Below are 15,329 nucleotides of genomic sequence, written 5' to 3' on the forward strand. Positions count from 1 at the left end.
GACTGATCTGCCCCATTGTCCTAAATGTCTCCACCCAGTAGGCAGTTACTCGAGGGCAGTCCGTTGTCAGGTGCAAAACATTACCATAATCATGAGTGAATTCATATTATTTTAATATTCTACAACATTTTGTTATTGCATAATTACCAGCCTATTCCTAAACACATACAGAAATTTGATGGGATGTCCTCACACACCTACAGGTGTCATGCGTCATCATAGGATATCCCCATGCGCCCCAAAAACTATGATTTGATGGAGAGCGGGCCTACACTCTGAAGTCAGGGAGGCACTTGTTTCTAGCCTAGTGATGTACCATAAAAATAAACTAAAGGACTATACCTACCAATAGTCCCAATACCTTTACCAAATAATCAGTCAGTTGGCAGCGAAGAAGGTTCAATCGTTTATTAAACAAAATAGTCTAAAGAGGAGCCTCTCCGAACCCTCACCCATCAGGTGCGCCGAGAAGACTGTTGGCTCGTATTCAAACATGAGGTTATATACTTTTCGGTTCAACACATACAATCACTGTAAAAGGAAAAACACCAGTTGGCCCTCGAGCTCCAGGAAAGGACCATATATGGCACACGTCAGACCAGTACAAAGGCTTGACTATCTATTACTGATGAGGTCAGGAGGGGTGACTCCCTTTCGTCTTGGTGCCTGGGAGTGTAGACACGGCGCCTCCAGGAATGCGCTTATCGCCCCCAAAGCCAGATGCGACCTTGAGTCTTAGTACAGTCAAGTAAACAGCCTACCTTCAGCTGCTACCAGTAACTCAGATGAACTGGGGACTGACAACTGCACGTGATCAACGCGTGATCACGGCCCGTGCTCGAGCATAAGTTCAGAAGATGGCAACTGTATGGTTCTCGGCCTACACTTTTAGCAATAGATATACAGGGAGGAAATAAACGAGTTTCCTCCAAGCAAAAGCATATATATCAAACAGGGAGTGTACGTATAGATGCATCATGCTAATATAATATAGGTCCGATACTCCTTATATACAGGAAATCTACTTTTTTTATCCCTCAGAACGGCCCTTTTAGCATGATGTAGCTAACTAAAACAGTTCAATCTTCAAATATTCCCTCATCAATCTGCATTAGGTCTTTGAGCTACTGCTGAACTAGCTGAGCTTTTACCGCTGTTTGGGAATGGACCAGACACAGAGGAAGTGAGTTTTGTCACGCAATAGGAGCAACATGCAGGTCCACATTGTACACAAACACAACACGTGAATATGATACCGGCTATACATGCCAGCACCATCAAAATTTTCCATCCCCAAGTAGACAGCAAACCCCAAAACCAACCAGAGAGAGACCACGTACCAGTTTCTACATGTATCTCGGAAGCTAAACGATGTAGCTTCTGTATAGCCAAATGAACGGAGGGGGCGGAGTCAGGAATATAAACACAGCAAGAGCTGCCGATCACACGGCATGCTCCTCCTCGATCTGCCAAGATAACGTCCAAAACCATATGGTTTTGAAGCGAAACAAGTCTGGTCGCCTGTAGCTCTACTGTTATATTGGTCAGTATTCCTGCAGTAGTGTTAATTACCCCTTCAACTACTCTAGACGAACATCGTACTTCTTGGCTAGTAATCTTAGGCGCCCAAAAGGGTAACACTCCCTTCATAATGTCGGTGAAATGCTGCAGTGGAGTATCGGTCTGATCTATATCGGTGGTATCTATCACCCTTTTATTTCTCCTAATAAGCACGCTACGTTTATCGGTGATCCTTGTGATAATCAGAAGGGGCAATATAGACTGGAGTGTACAGGAAGGACAGGTAGCAACCTCCAGTTCAGCCTCGTGGAAGCCAAGTATAGGCACTTTCTCCCCAGACAAAATATACATTAGGAGGGGTTAACAACGGAGGGCTGCTAAAGGTACGCAACTGATAAGTGTAATTACATTGGCTTTCTTCTACTGATATGTACCCTACTCCTTGAACACAAAACATAGAGGTACTGTTTAATACAGGCACTGGAATAGCCCTATCTTCAGTAACATTACGGTCCTGAAAGTGTCAATAATATTGAGTGAAATTGAATTCAACTAAGTCCAAAATTTCATTCTTCAACCAAGTGGTATTTTTATGCGATATATACATATTCATACAGGCATTCGGATCTAAGGTTCCCTCTCCATTATTCCCATTGGGGTTGAATCCTTGATGAACCTCAATATATGCTAAAATCATTTCATAATCTCTCTCTGAAAACCATCGAGCGTCCACAGTGTAATGCAACTTCCCAGATGAGACAAAGGGAGGGATATAAATAAGTCGTGCTTGTGCATAACAGATGGTAAAAGACCACAAACCCAACAATTTGTAGTATTGGTGGCACTGTGTGCTTGATGAAGCATTTCAATGAATGCGTTTTTCACATAGGTCTGACGATGCCTTTCCGTATGAGGGGCTAAAGTATGAAACACGTGTTCCGGAGGTGCGGTAGTTGTTCCTAAAACAGTAGGCATAGGCGGGCGAAATTCTAAATATATGAATACTCCCAGTCATATAATTAGCAATATTGCTATAGTAGCTATAAATGCAATTTTAACACGATTGGTCTAACTAGTAAAAACAGGCATGTATGTAGGAAAATAGCATGGTACAAAAGGACGTTCCTCTTCAGGAACAAATCGAGCAAAGGGACACATGCTAACTAAAAGTCCAACAATGAACTAGGGCAATGCAGTCCAACCTGCCAGAGGGTGCTTCTTTCCTGTGTCCGTTTAGAGCCTCACAGGCAGGCTCCTATCGTTCATCACAGATAATACCAAAACAAACTTCTCAGGTTGGAGTTATGTTCTCACACAACCCTTGAAGAAAACACAACCTGGGCCCCTTTGAACATGAAATTCAGTCTTTCTTTCTGAACAGAGCAAACAAATGTTCAAGGCCAGTGTCTCGCTCAGTACACCAGAAGTGTATCTAACAGACATTCATAGCACAGGTCTGTACCCTATCACTCAAGTCTCTCCCTATCTCCTACCATGTTCACCAGGTGCCCCGTGTTGTTTTCTGGGCCGCAGGTTGTATCGAGTATGGCCAGGCACTTCTTGATCAGAGAACAAAACAGAGGATGAAGAATCCGGTGAAACAGGGGTACTGCGAGCCTCTGGGTTAGTTGTAGGAACAACAGAATCTGGGGTGATCAATTGTGCGGATGACAGAGCCCCTTCCGAGCCCGGTGCACCTTCTCCTTGCCCTTCTCCAATTACCTTGGCGTCAGAAAAAGGGATGAATCGAGGAACTCGCTCACTTTCCTGAGTCAGAACCCCGTCCTGGATTCGCTGATCATATGGAAGCGGTAGGGGTAGTTTTTTCAGATGTGACACATGAATCCAGTGTCGCTTGCCGTTCACTTTTACCGCCATCCGCGTGGCCAAAAAGACTTGAAACGGTTCAGACCAACGAGGATCCAAGCTGCATTTTTGCTGATAGTTACGGACCAGAACCCACTGTCCTGGTTCCAAGCGATGTCCAGGACCCTCCGGCAGGGGCTGCAAAACTGCTGAGACCTGTTGATGAATGGAACGAAGATCTTTAGTCAAAGCATACAAATAGTCTATCAGCATAGGATACTCTATATCACGAAACGTTCTGGGTCTCGGGACGCCCCAAACATTAGCAGGGCGCCCAAAAATGACCTCATATGGAGACAAACCAGAACGAGAATGTGGGGTAACTCATATTGACATTAATGCCAGCGGTAGAGCATCTGGCCACCTCAATCCAGTACTTTCTTGAATTTTAGCTAATTTGAGCTTTAATATTATACTTCTCGACTAACCCAGCGGACTGGGGGTGTCGAGCCGCATGGAATTTCTGTTTAATCTGTAGTCCATTACACATATGTGTGATGAGTTCTGCATTAAAATGTCTTCCGTTGTAACTCCAGATCACACGAGGCAATCCGTAGCGAGGGAAATACTCCTTTACCAACGCTTTTACCGTTGCCAAAGCAGTGTTTTCTTTTGTCGGGTAGGCTTCCACCCATTTACTGAAAGCGCATACCACGACCAGGACATACTTCAAATTGTTAACGCGCTCCAGCTGGATATAATCCATTTGAAGCACCTCAAAAGGCAAAGATGGTGGTGCAAAGTTTCCACTCAGAACAGGCTCCCTGCCCCCTGGATTATGTCATAAGCAAACCATGCAATATTGCACCAAATGAGCAGCGGTCCTAGAAATATTGGAATTGTACCATACAGGATCTAATAATGCACAAATACCTTTCACCCCAATATGAGCTGAACAATGTGCCATTGTCACCACCGCATTCACTAATGCATTAGGCAACAGCCACCGCTGCTTTTCGGTAAGATCAATCCAACTTCCATTTGCATCTAATCTCCCAATTCGCTCTTTCCAGTGAGCCAGTTCAATAGGGGTAGCTTCTTTCTGTATTTCTCGGACACTCTCCATGGTATTATCAAACATCTCTGTTTCAGCCACCCACCTAGCAGAGCTAGTCACAAACATTGAGGTCAATTTGGATTTCACAGTTTCCTTAGCTACTTGATCAGCAAAGGCATTACCCTCCCCCACTGCATCAACCACTGCCTTGTGTGCACTACATTTGACTACAGCCACTATTTCTGGTAACGTCAATGCTGTCAGTAATCGCAAAATCACGGGGCCATGCTGTATTCGCTGAACATGACAAGTAAGAAAACCTCTTTCTGCCCAAAGTCGGCCAAAACTATGAGCCACGCAAATGTCGTAATGGCTGTCGGTGTAAATATTTACTCTCAGTCCTTCACTTAACTCACAGGCCCGAAACAATGCCACTAATTCAGCCGCCTGTGCTGACTGATAGGGTACTCGAGAAGCCTCAACTATAGTGTGAAGAGTAGTTATCGCATATGCAGCAGTTGTCGTGCCATCTGGTAACTTGAAACAAGAGCCATCGACGTACAACTCCCCTTGAGGGTCGGATAGAGGAGTGTCAGTCAGGTCTACCCGTCCCTTCGTTTCTTCCTCAGTCCGAAATATACAATCATGAACATCATTGTTCTTTTCATTCGAAGGGAGGGGTAGTAACATAGCCGGGTTGAGAGTGGCACATCGTTTAATCATAATGTGTGGAGCAAACAAAGTCAATTCGTATCCGGTAAGACGCGCACTCGTAAGGTGCTGGGTCTTTGAATTGTTCAATAATGTATCCACAGCATGCGGTACCATCACTGTGAGGTCAGTGTTCAGAATGAGCCCTTCCGACTGTCGAATAACCACCGCAACCACAGCAGTAGCTCTTTAACAGCTAGAGAGTGCTCTGGCGACGTTATCCAACACCGCCGAGAAATAGGTACAAGGTCTCTGCTTACCACCAAATCCTTGTGTTAACACAGAAAGCGAGCAACCGTCCACCTCGTGTACGTAAAGCACAAAAGGTTTTCGGTAGTCAGGAGTGCCAAGAACAGGTGCAGAACAAAGCGCAGATTTCAAAGAGTCAAAAGCATCAGCCCAGGGTAAAGGTTCATGCATCTTTAGTGGTTAAATACAGAAGAGGTTTAGTAAGAAGGGAAAAATTAGGGATCCATTGGCGACAGTAAGAAGTTATGCTGAGAAATGCACGAACATTACGCTGAGTACGAGGTACAGACATATTAAAAATGGTAGTCACACGCTCAGGGGTTAGTCTCCTCCCCTCCTTCGACAGTAGATGACCGATATAGGTCACCTCCTGTCGACAATATTGAAATTTAGAAAGGGATACTTTATTGCCATTAGCAGCCAAATGAGACAATAATTGTACAGTGGCCTTCTTACAACCTTCCTCGGTATCAGAGGCCACTAACAAATCATCTACGTATTGCAAAAGCACATTACCAGGGGGCAAGACCAAATCATCCAACAATGTTTTCAAAGCTTGACTATAAATACTAGGACTCTCTGTGCACCCCTGGGGAGCGTGGCAGAACCGGAAGCTGCGACCAGACAATGAGAAGCCAAAAATATGGCGGCTATCAGGATGAATCGAAATGCTAAAGAAAGCATTTTTTAAATCAATCACAAAGAAATATTTTGTAGTAGGAGGAATCATAGTGAGAATAGTAGTGATGTCTGAAACCACAGGGTATTGGGGCACCACTAGTTTATTAATTGCACGCAAATCAATCACAAAACGATAGGTATCAGCATAGTCAGGATCGCTTCCAACAGGGGCTTTCTTTACGATAGGCAAAATGGGGCTGTTGCACAAATTAGCAGCTGTCTCTTCCACCACACCCCTTTTGACCAACTCTTGTATTATGGAGAGCAAAGCCTTCTCGCCTGCCGGAGAAATTTTGTACTGAGGTATACGAGGAAGCCGAGCATTTTGCTTCAAAGTAATAGAAACAGGCGGAATCTTCAATAGTCCTACATCTGTGTCACTAGTGGCCCACAATGTTGCTGGAATAGCAGCAAACTCAGGAGGTAGGGGTTCATTTTTAGTGAAACACTGCAAAGTATGCTTCCCAATTAATAGTCAAGTAAACACAATCAGGTGGACAATGAATCTTTGCATGTAATTTCTTCAACAAATCCAAGCCCAACAAATTTTCGCCACAGTGGGAAGTCAAAAGAAATGGGAAGCCTATCATAACAGGACCAATTGTAAAAGGAATAGGTTTGGAGAAGGGGCTCACCACCGGAATTCCAGAGAATCCTACCGAAACATTATTGTGCCCGGACAGAGCAGCCCATGGGACCAGGAAACGAGAAATAGAACTATTCATTGCACCCGTATCAACTAAAATCTTTTCAGATGTCCCCATCAAATGCGCCTCTCCATTAGGTCCTTGCTGATCAACGGGTACTAACACCTGGCCCTCACTCTGTCCATGGCTATCCTATGTATAAGCATACCCTTCGGTCGCGTCCATTGCACACTCCTCATTATAATACTGCCTACCTCTTGGATTATCAAAATAATTATTTTCTTGTCGAACTTGCGTCGCCTCTTCTCGTCGCATATCACTGCGATCCACACTTCCCCGACCTCTTCCTCTACTTCTCATAGCCCCGTTCTGGGCCGGCAACAACGGACACTGAAATCGCCAATGCCGTTCCTCCTTACAATAAGCACATTGGTTTATTCCCAAAAAGACAGCTGGCCCTCTGCCTCGTCCAGTTCCCGCCCCCCTCGGGACAAACCCTCTACCGCCTCTCTCTCTGCCTCGTCCTTGACAACTTGTTGTAACAACACCCGTGTTTTAAGATCCTTCGTTCTCTTTTCCATCTAATCCTTACTCTCATTTTCTCTATGTTCGTAATATTGGGCCATACTCAATATTACCGAGGGCGTGAAAGTGGTCCAGGTACTTTCAGTGGCTTGTAGCCTTACAGAGACTTCTGGCAACAAATTGGTCACAAAACGATTAACAAATAATCGTATACCGCCTTCCAACGATAAATCCTGTCCTCTAAAATATATGAATATGCCCTCAAATCTAGTGAAAAAATCAGAAACACTTTCATCTTTCTTCTGTTTACATGCGGTCAATTTGTCCCAATCCACCTTACGAGGCGGAATTAAGGAATGCATGTAAGTGATAATACGGCCAGGTAATGCCAATAATTCAGGTTTCGGCTTATCTCCAGGCTTACGATCCTTGTCCCAATCTTTTATCTGCTCCCATGTACCGCCTAATTCTTGAGCATAGTCCTGATCATGCACCTAACGCCATACGTCAACGGGAACTAACAATGCCAAAATTAGCTCTATGTCAGCTAAGGTCATAACGGCCGAAGAGACCGCTTCTGTGAGTTCTTTATAATAAGCCGTGGGATTCTTACGGGGGTCGGGTAATTGTGATTTTAGCGAGAGGACTTCACTCCTCTTCCAGGTTGTGTAAACCCATTGCTCCTGCACTCGGGCCTCTACACGAGGTCTAGTCACCACGCCCTGGCCATCCTTTAGTTCCGGTATTTCAGGATGAAAGATAGGATGAACTTCTCGCATAGGATGATGAGTGTCCCACGAGGGACACTTTGATGCATCCGTTCTCGATAATTTAATAAAACCTCCACATTTCTATACACTTAATCTGGACTAAGTTCAGACTTATGAGCCCTGTCCCGGATGTCATACATCACTTGGGGGGTCATCCGTCCTGGAAAACACTGTTCCCAGAGAGTAATAATACGTGCAGCCATGTGTTTCAAGGCATGTTGCTGCATAACAGGCTCATAGTCTCAAAGCGTGTTCCATATATCAGTTATAGTGTAAATAGGCTGTCGCATCCACTGGGATGACTGATTCTCAATCATCTGTTTCTCATTCTGTCCTACAGCCGAACGGGTAAACAACTTCCATACGTCGAAATCCCCCGGAGCTCGAAATGGAGTCGAAACAGCTGGAGATGGGGTCGTGCTCGCAGAAAGGGAAGCCCACACAGGGGTGGGGGGAGACAAAACAGCTGTGGACATAACGGAAGATGGCTGTGTAACAGGCCATAAAGTAGCCATCTCAGACACTGAGGGAGACAAAACAGGGGACGTTCCCGGAGACGCAAGGTAAGAGGAAACAACAGGAGCGGAAGCTGAAGGGGCCTGTACTAGAGTCAGGAGAACAACGGGATATGTACGCTGCGGAGCATAAGGTTGAGGTGGACGAGTATCTAATAAATCCTCTATCTCATCCTCCGCTTCAGTCCTAGCCACATAGGTCTTATCCACTTGCAATCTAAATTGTCTGTCTGCACAATCAATCCCTTGTTCAGTTTGTGCTTTATCAAAAGCTATAGCTTTCTGCGTAATCATCTGATTTCCTATCATCCTACATACTTTCTCCTCCCGCATACGTCTACGCTTTGCTTCCTTCTGCCACAGGCTTAGGGAGTCACACATTGACTGTCGACTACGTTTAGAAAATAATCGATCCTGCAGAAAATGTATCTTTTTTTCATCAAAAGACCCGGTTAAGGGCCATTGTAATTCCACATTATCTTTAGTATATTTATGCCATTGTGTATTAAACAAGAGAGGTGTAATACCATGCTTTACATACATATCATAACATGGGCTGCCCTCAGGCGGGGCAGGTTGACTTTCAGCCAAACGCGTATCATTAGGGTGGCAACAACATCCAAAACAACTCAATTTGCTAAAACACGGCATGGTTATTGTCGTCACGCGTTCCTCATTCGATCATAAAAATAAACTTCCAAACATGGCCATGTTCAAACATTCGCAAAACATACAACCTCACGCTCATTCAAACATACACAAGACAATAATATATATATACATACAAAGATATCCAAAATGACGTCTTTTCAAACAAAGAACAGAGCCCGTCGACTGTTCATGGAGAATCAATAAAATTCAGATTCCAAGATCGACAGATAGCAAAATCAAGCTGTCCAAAGACTACCAAGAGACCGTCAGACAGGTATAACCACAGACCGACCTACAGACCATCCCGCAGCCTTCCTGGTTCACTCTTGGGACTATTCTGACTATGCCCGCTTCATTAGCACCGCTTCAGATGTGTTCCCAAGGCTACCCAGGTACAGCCACAGGCTTTTCCGAGAGCAGTCCGGCCGGGCGCGCACCACACGTGCCACATCGGGCATCCGATCGGCATCTCTATTATTCACAAAAGGTCCGTGGAGCATCTATATGTGCAGCCACCACAATGCTGCCCCGTCAGACCCCCAAGATGCTCCGTGGTACACTGACCACCAAATACTTACACAGTTAACCGCTTCAAAAGCACTGCTCAACAGTGCATGCCAAGAACATCAAAACAATTCCACTCACCTGGTACACACAGGTACACTTGCGGTCAGCTCCTGGGTTATGCCCGTAGGACTCCGGTGAAGGGTCACTTGCAGCTGGGGATACTCTGATCGTGAGAGCGGAGTAAGTTCATACCAAAGATGGCTAAATATCAAAGGATCCTTTTTCCGTCCACGCGCTCGACCAGAATTACCCCTTGTCCTTACCACCTGTTTACGGGGAGGACGACCCAGTCACGGTGTCTCACCAGAGTCACCAACTGATGTACCATAAAAATAAACTAAAGGACTATACCTACCAATAGTCCCAATACCATTACCAAATAATCAGTCAGTTGGCAGTAAAGAAGGTTCAATCGTTTATTAAACAAAATACTCTATAGAGGAGCCTCTCCGAACCCTCACCCATCAGGTGCGCCGAGAAGACTGTTGGCTCGTATTCAAACATGAGGTTATAAACTTTTTGGTTCAACACATACAATCCCTGTAAAAGGAAAAACACCAGTTGGCCCTCGAGCTCCAGGAAAGGACTATATATGGCACACGTCAGACCAGTGCAAAGGCTTGACTAGCTATTACTGATGAGGTCAGGAGGGGTGACTCCCTTTCGTCTTGGTGCCTGGGAGTGTAGACACGGCGCCTCCAGGAATGCGCTTATCACCCCCATAGCCAGATGCGACCTTGAATCTTAGAACAGTCAAGTAAACAGCCTACCTTCAGCTGCTACCAGTAACTCAGATGAACTGGGGCCTGACAACTGCACGTGCTCAACGCATGATCACGGCCCATGCTCGAGCATATGTTCAGAAGACGGCGTCTGTATGGTTCTCGGCCTACTTTTTTAGCAATAGATATACAGGGAGGAAATAAACGAGTTTCCTCCAAGCAAAAGCATATATATCAAACAGGGAGTTTTTATCCCTCACTAGGATCCACAGATTAAAAACTAATGTGATAATCCAGTCTGATGTTTACTATGTAGGGTACCACCGGATATACAAAAATAGGTGTGGAGTATCCATTAATTAGTATCCCAACCCCACTATGATGACAACATGTTTCTTCCCGGCGGCTCAGCTGAATCCAAGGCATTCATCAGGATAGATGTTGGATTCTCTTTAAGCATATGCCCTTCATATATATACTAATGTACTGGGGGTCTAATGTTTGTTGCCACCCAAAGTTCATAGATCATTTAGTTACCTGGAAAACAGTAGTAACAAATGCCTGTTACAAATATATCTATTGACTGATAAAGCTGGACCTGGAATCCTTCAATCTAATTTTTAGGAAAGATTGAATACAGTGTTAGCATGACACTGCACTTGTGTATCACACCCATACAATATTGTGTAGTGTCATGCTGTGAGGCCTGGCTCATACACTCTTACCCTAATAGAGGATCACCTGGGCCCCATGTAGCAAGGCCACAGAAACCCCTGTAGTCACACTTTGCATGGGAGGATGGGAGGAAAGGATAGTCACCAATACTAATCTAAAATCACTGTTGAAAGTACTACTTTCCACCACTGCCCACTCATCTCGCTGTCCACCTTTTCATACTGGCTGTTCCTCCCTATGATTGTGGAAGTGACTTTCTGCTAACCTTAAATACCCTGATGTGGTCGCAGCAGTGATTAATTAGCGACACGCAACAGTGTACCTGTAGTAGTGTCTATAATTACTACAAAGTTGCCATCAATGGTTACCAATTCAAATGACGAAATTCAGCTGTGTCAAGACAGAGTCCATATTTAACAATACACGTGCTGGTGCGATTATAACTCCATGTAGGGTGCGCCCTCTTGATGAGAGTCAGATATTTTCAGGCCAGTTTCAATCACAACCATGCAATCAAGAGGGCATGTTATGAAATTCAGCTGTGTCAGGACCGGGTGCATGTTTAAAAATAACAGTGCCAGTGCAATTGTATCCCCAGGTGGGAGCCAGCTGTTTCAGGCCCATTTCAATCATTGGCATGCAATCAAGTGGGCGTAACACAGGCCCCTGCATCCCCCGCAGTGCGGGGGTGGGCCCAAGCTCCAGGGGGCCCCCTCAGCACTGTACTTCAGCCTAGGAGCTCCTGATAGAGTCCGGAGGGGCCCCTCCACATACCTTGCAGGGGGCCCCCTCAATTATCGTTACGCCACTGATGCAATCAAGTGGGCATGTCACCACTAGACATGGCGGGTTTACTCGACTCAGTGCATGGGTCAGATCCAGGATTCTGGGTAATGTAGTCCAGGTGCAACAATAGTTGTTGCCCCATTACCACGGGCATTGTTTTGTTTTTTGAAACTTTGGTTTAATGTTTCAAAATCTATTCAATTACATTTTGTACGAAACAATCAATGGGCAACCTTAAAAGAAAAAAGAAAATTGATGTTCTTTTTCAGTTTTTGTTTTTTATGCACCTTTCTTCATAGTGGTAACTCATTTTAAAGCACAACGTGTTATGGTCAGAGCGGATGCCAATCACAGTGCATGTATAAACTCCAGATTTCAGGGTGATGTAGTCCATGCGCAGCACTGGTTTTTGTGTGATCCATCAACGTGTGCTGAGAACTAGGGTAACAAGAAAGACTGCAGGAGGAAAGCCCGTAAACCCAGTTGAGACCTGGGTGGATTAATTAGACCAATCAACAATGTCTCAACAGGTCATATTTAAATAGACAGTTTTACAGAAAATTGTAAACTGGAAAAGCACCGAAGAAGGCAGACCAACACAGATATACGTGTAGCGATCTTTGGGGCAAATTACAAGGCCCGTGCACCACTTTTGCGTCACTTTTCCCATGTTAACAGTGATGCAAAAGTGGCGCAAGGGGCTTATAAATCTGCCCCTATATTTATAAATTCATATACATCAATGATTATGAAAGCACTATTATCAATACATGTGGGTGTAACCCAAATAAAGGGTGTGCACATACGTGCTCATGCAGGAAGTGATCAGCGCTAGTGATACATGAAGAAGGGTGAAGAAACATTGAAATAAACGGCGAATAAAAATAAAGGAAGATGGTTACAGAACAATATATTTTACATTATGCCAAGAAAATGTACTAAAATCTTTTTATGCAACCCTCAAAGCGCCAAACAATGTGCTGATTGGTCGACGGCGTTTCAACCTGTAATTACTTTAGGTCATCATCAGGACTGGGTTAAATTTGTTTGAATAGTGCTGCAAAGAAAGAAAGGGGTAGGATAGGAGGAGGCAGACTAAGAGGAAGGGTAATGGGTAGATGCTCGGATGAGGGCGTGGGGGAGGTGGGAAGAGACCTATGAATTGCTGGTCAGAAAAGTGAAAGGATATACCTGTGGTTGGTGAATGCCGCAATCAGGATGTTCAAGGAGGGAGAACCAGGTGTGGCAACACGTGGTTAGGGGGTTGAGGTAGTCTGAAAGGAAGAAGTGAGAGTGAGAGCGAAAAAAGGAAGAAAAAATCGGATCTTCCTGGCCATGCGTAACAGTCTGTGCGTTGATTCCTTCAGTGAATCTGACAATTGAGTAAACATCAATTGCGTGTTGGGCTCTGAATGTGGAAAGGGAGCTTACCGCATAAGTGAGGTGAGATGTAGGGTCGCGTCATACAAACCTTGGAAAATGATACAGTGCGGTTGAGTTAGGAAATTGCAAACCCAGGCATCTGGGGGTCCAATTCAATTGGTACACTAAGCAATGACACCAGAGGGGAAGGTAAGGGGAATAGGGGTTAGTACATTCATTAGTGAACTGAGTTTGAGTGAAATGAGAGACAGGGAGGTGCAGATAACCGTATCTGCTGGAAAAACAGACATAGGTCTTGTTTTCCGCTGTCGGTCAAGGATTCTGATGCCGGTTGATAATCCGGATATTTGAAAGAAAGTAGGAGATAGAACACATACAACCGGTTACATAAAGATTTAGAGTTTCTTCAATTTGCTGCGTGCCTTAGGCGTATCACTCTCTGGTCAATGAGTGTAGGATACTTAAGTACTGAAGTAGCGTCCCCAGTTAGGGTCCGCGCCCCCTGAGCACTGCTGAGGACCCGGCTTGCCGGGGTATTATGCAAATAACAGATCTGATGTACGGTTTTCATGATCAGTTGTCAGGTTTTTATTCGTTATCAATCATTGTTCAATAATAAATTCTCATATCGATATGATTTGAACAAAGACGATGCATCATATTAACATTGTTAGATGAAGTCATCATAAGATTCAGTCGTCCCTCCCGATGCATTTCGGGCTACTGGAGCTGGATATTTTAACACGCCAGCCTGAGTCTGACATTGGACGGGCCGGAGATGTCCGGGTCCCAGCGTGATTGTCAATCGAAGTGGAGTCAGGAAAACCGGAAGGGCTGTAAAGGTATAGAAGTGAACACGTAGGGGCAAAGGACTTGAGCGGGCGTGCTCGTAGAAAGCTAGTTGGGCCATGAGTGCCCCGTGGGGATGGAGAGGGGTGAAAGTAAGAAATCAAGGGAGGCAGCTTGACAATGTTAGTATATTGACAGGCACAGTTATAGTTATACATAGTCTACTGAGATTTATCATAAAGTGGCACGTTTCAACTACAAATTATGTTGTTGGTGGACAATTCGATACATTTGTAAAAACATTATACAAAACTAAGTCGTAGCTGGGAGTACATGCCGGTAGTTAAGTATTACGAAATGGGTGCTAGATGGGTAGGTCATTGATCTGTCCTAGCTGGGAGTACATACAGGTAGCCAGGTTTTCAGAGGTGTGAGTGGGTCATAGGTGATATCAAGGAGCTGTGTGCATCTTGCAGATAAGTAGTTCAAATATGGATGGTACTATTCCATTCATCTAGGGTGTTGAGGCCCTGGTGCACCAAGTTACAAGTGCAGTCCATCTACTCTCGCACCTGTTTAGCATTTGTTGTAAATCAGCTCCACGTAGAGGCAGGGTAGGTTGATCAATAACCCTCCAGATAATGTCACTTTCAGAATGGTTTTTTTCAAGGTAGTGTGTGACCAGTGGCACAGTCTCAACTTTACATTTGATGTGGCTTTTATGCTGTACAATCCGTTGTTTCACCATTTGTGCGGTTTGACCAATATATATCACCTGGACAGCGTATGGCATATATTAAGTTCGCAGTCTGGCAGTTGGAGAACTGTTTAAGTTTGTGTGTGTAATCCCTGACTTTGAATTCTTTTATGTTAGATGTGAGAGGGCAGACCACGCTGTTCTGGCATTTGAAGTGGCTGAGTATGGGGGGAAGACCCCATGATGAGGTTAAGGAGGTAATGGAGTCAGTATTTTTAGGTTATGTAACTGCATGTACAAGATGGTCAGAAAGGTTGTTACCTCTTTTGTATGAGTAGAAGGGTAGCTGTTGGAAAATGGTGTTAGTGTGTAGGACAGTCCAATTCTTTTTTATGATCTTACTGATCTTTTTTACTTGATGGACCAAAGGTTGAGACAAAGGGGATGCGATGCGTTTGTTGACCCATTTCTTGCTGGGTGCTAGGAGCACATCTCTACTGCAATACCAGGCACGTTTGCAGGGGCGAGAAACTGGATGCCGTGGGTATCCCGTTAGTGAGGTTTTCTGACAGAATTG

The sequence above is a fragment of the Triturus cristatus genome, chromosome 3_2, assembly GCF_964204655.1.
Source record: "Triturus cristatus chromosome 3_2, aTriCri1.1, whole genome shotgun sequence".
NCBI lineage: Eukaryota > Metazoa > Chordata > Amphibia > Caudata > Salamandridae > Triturus > Triturus cristatus.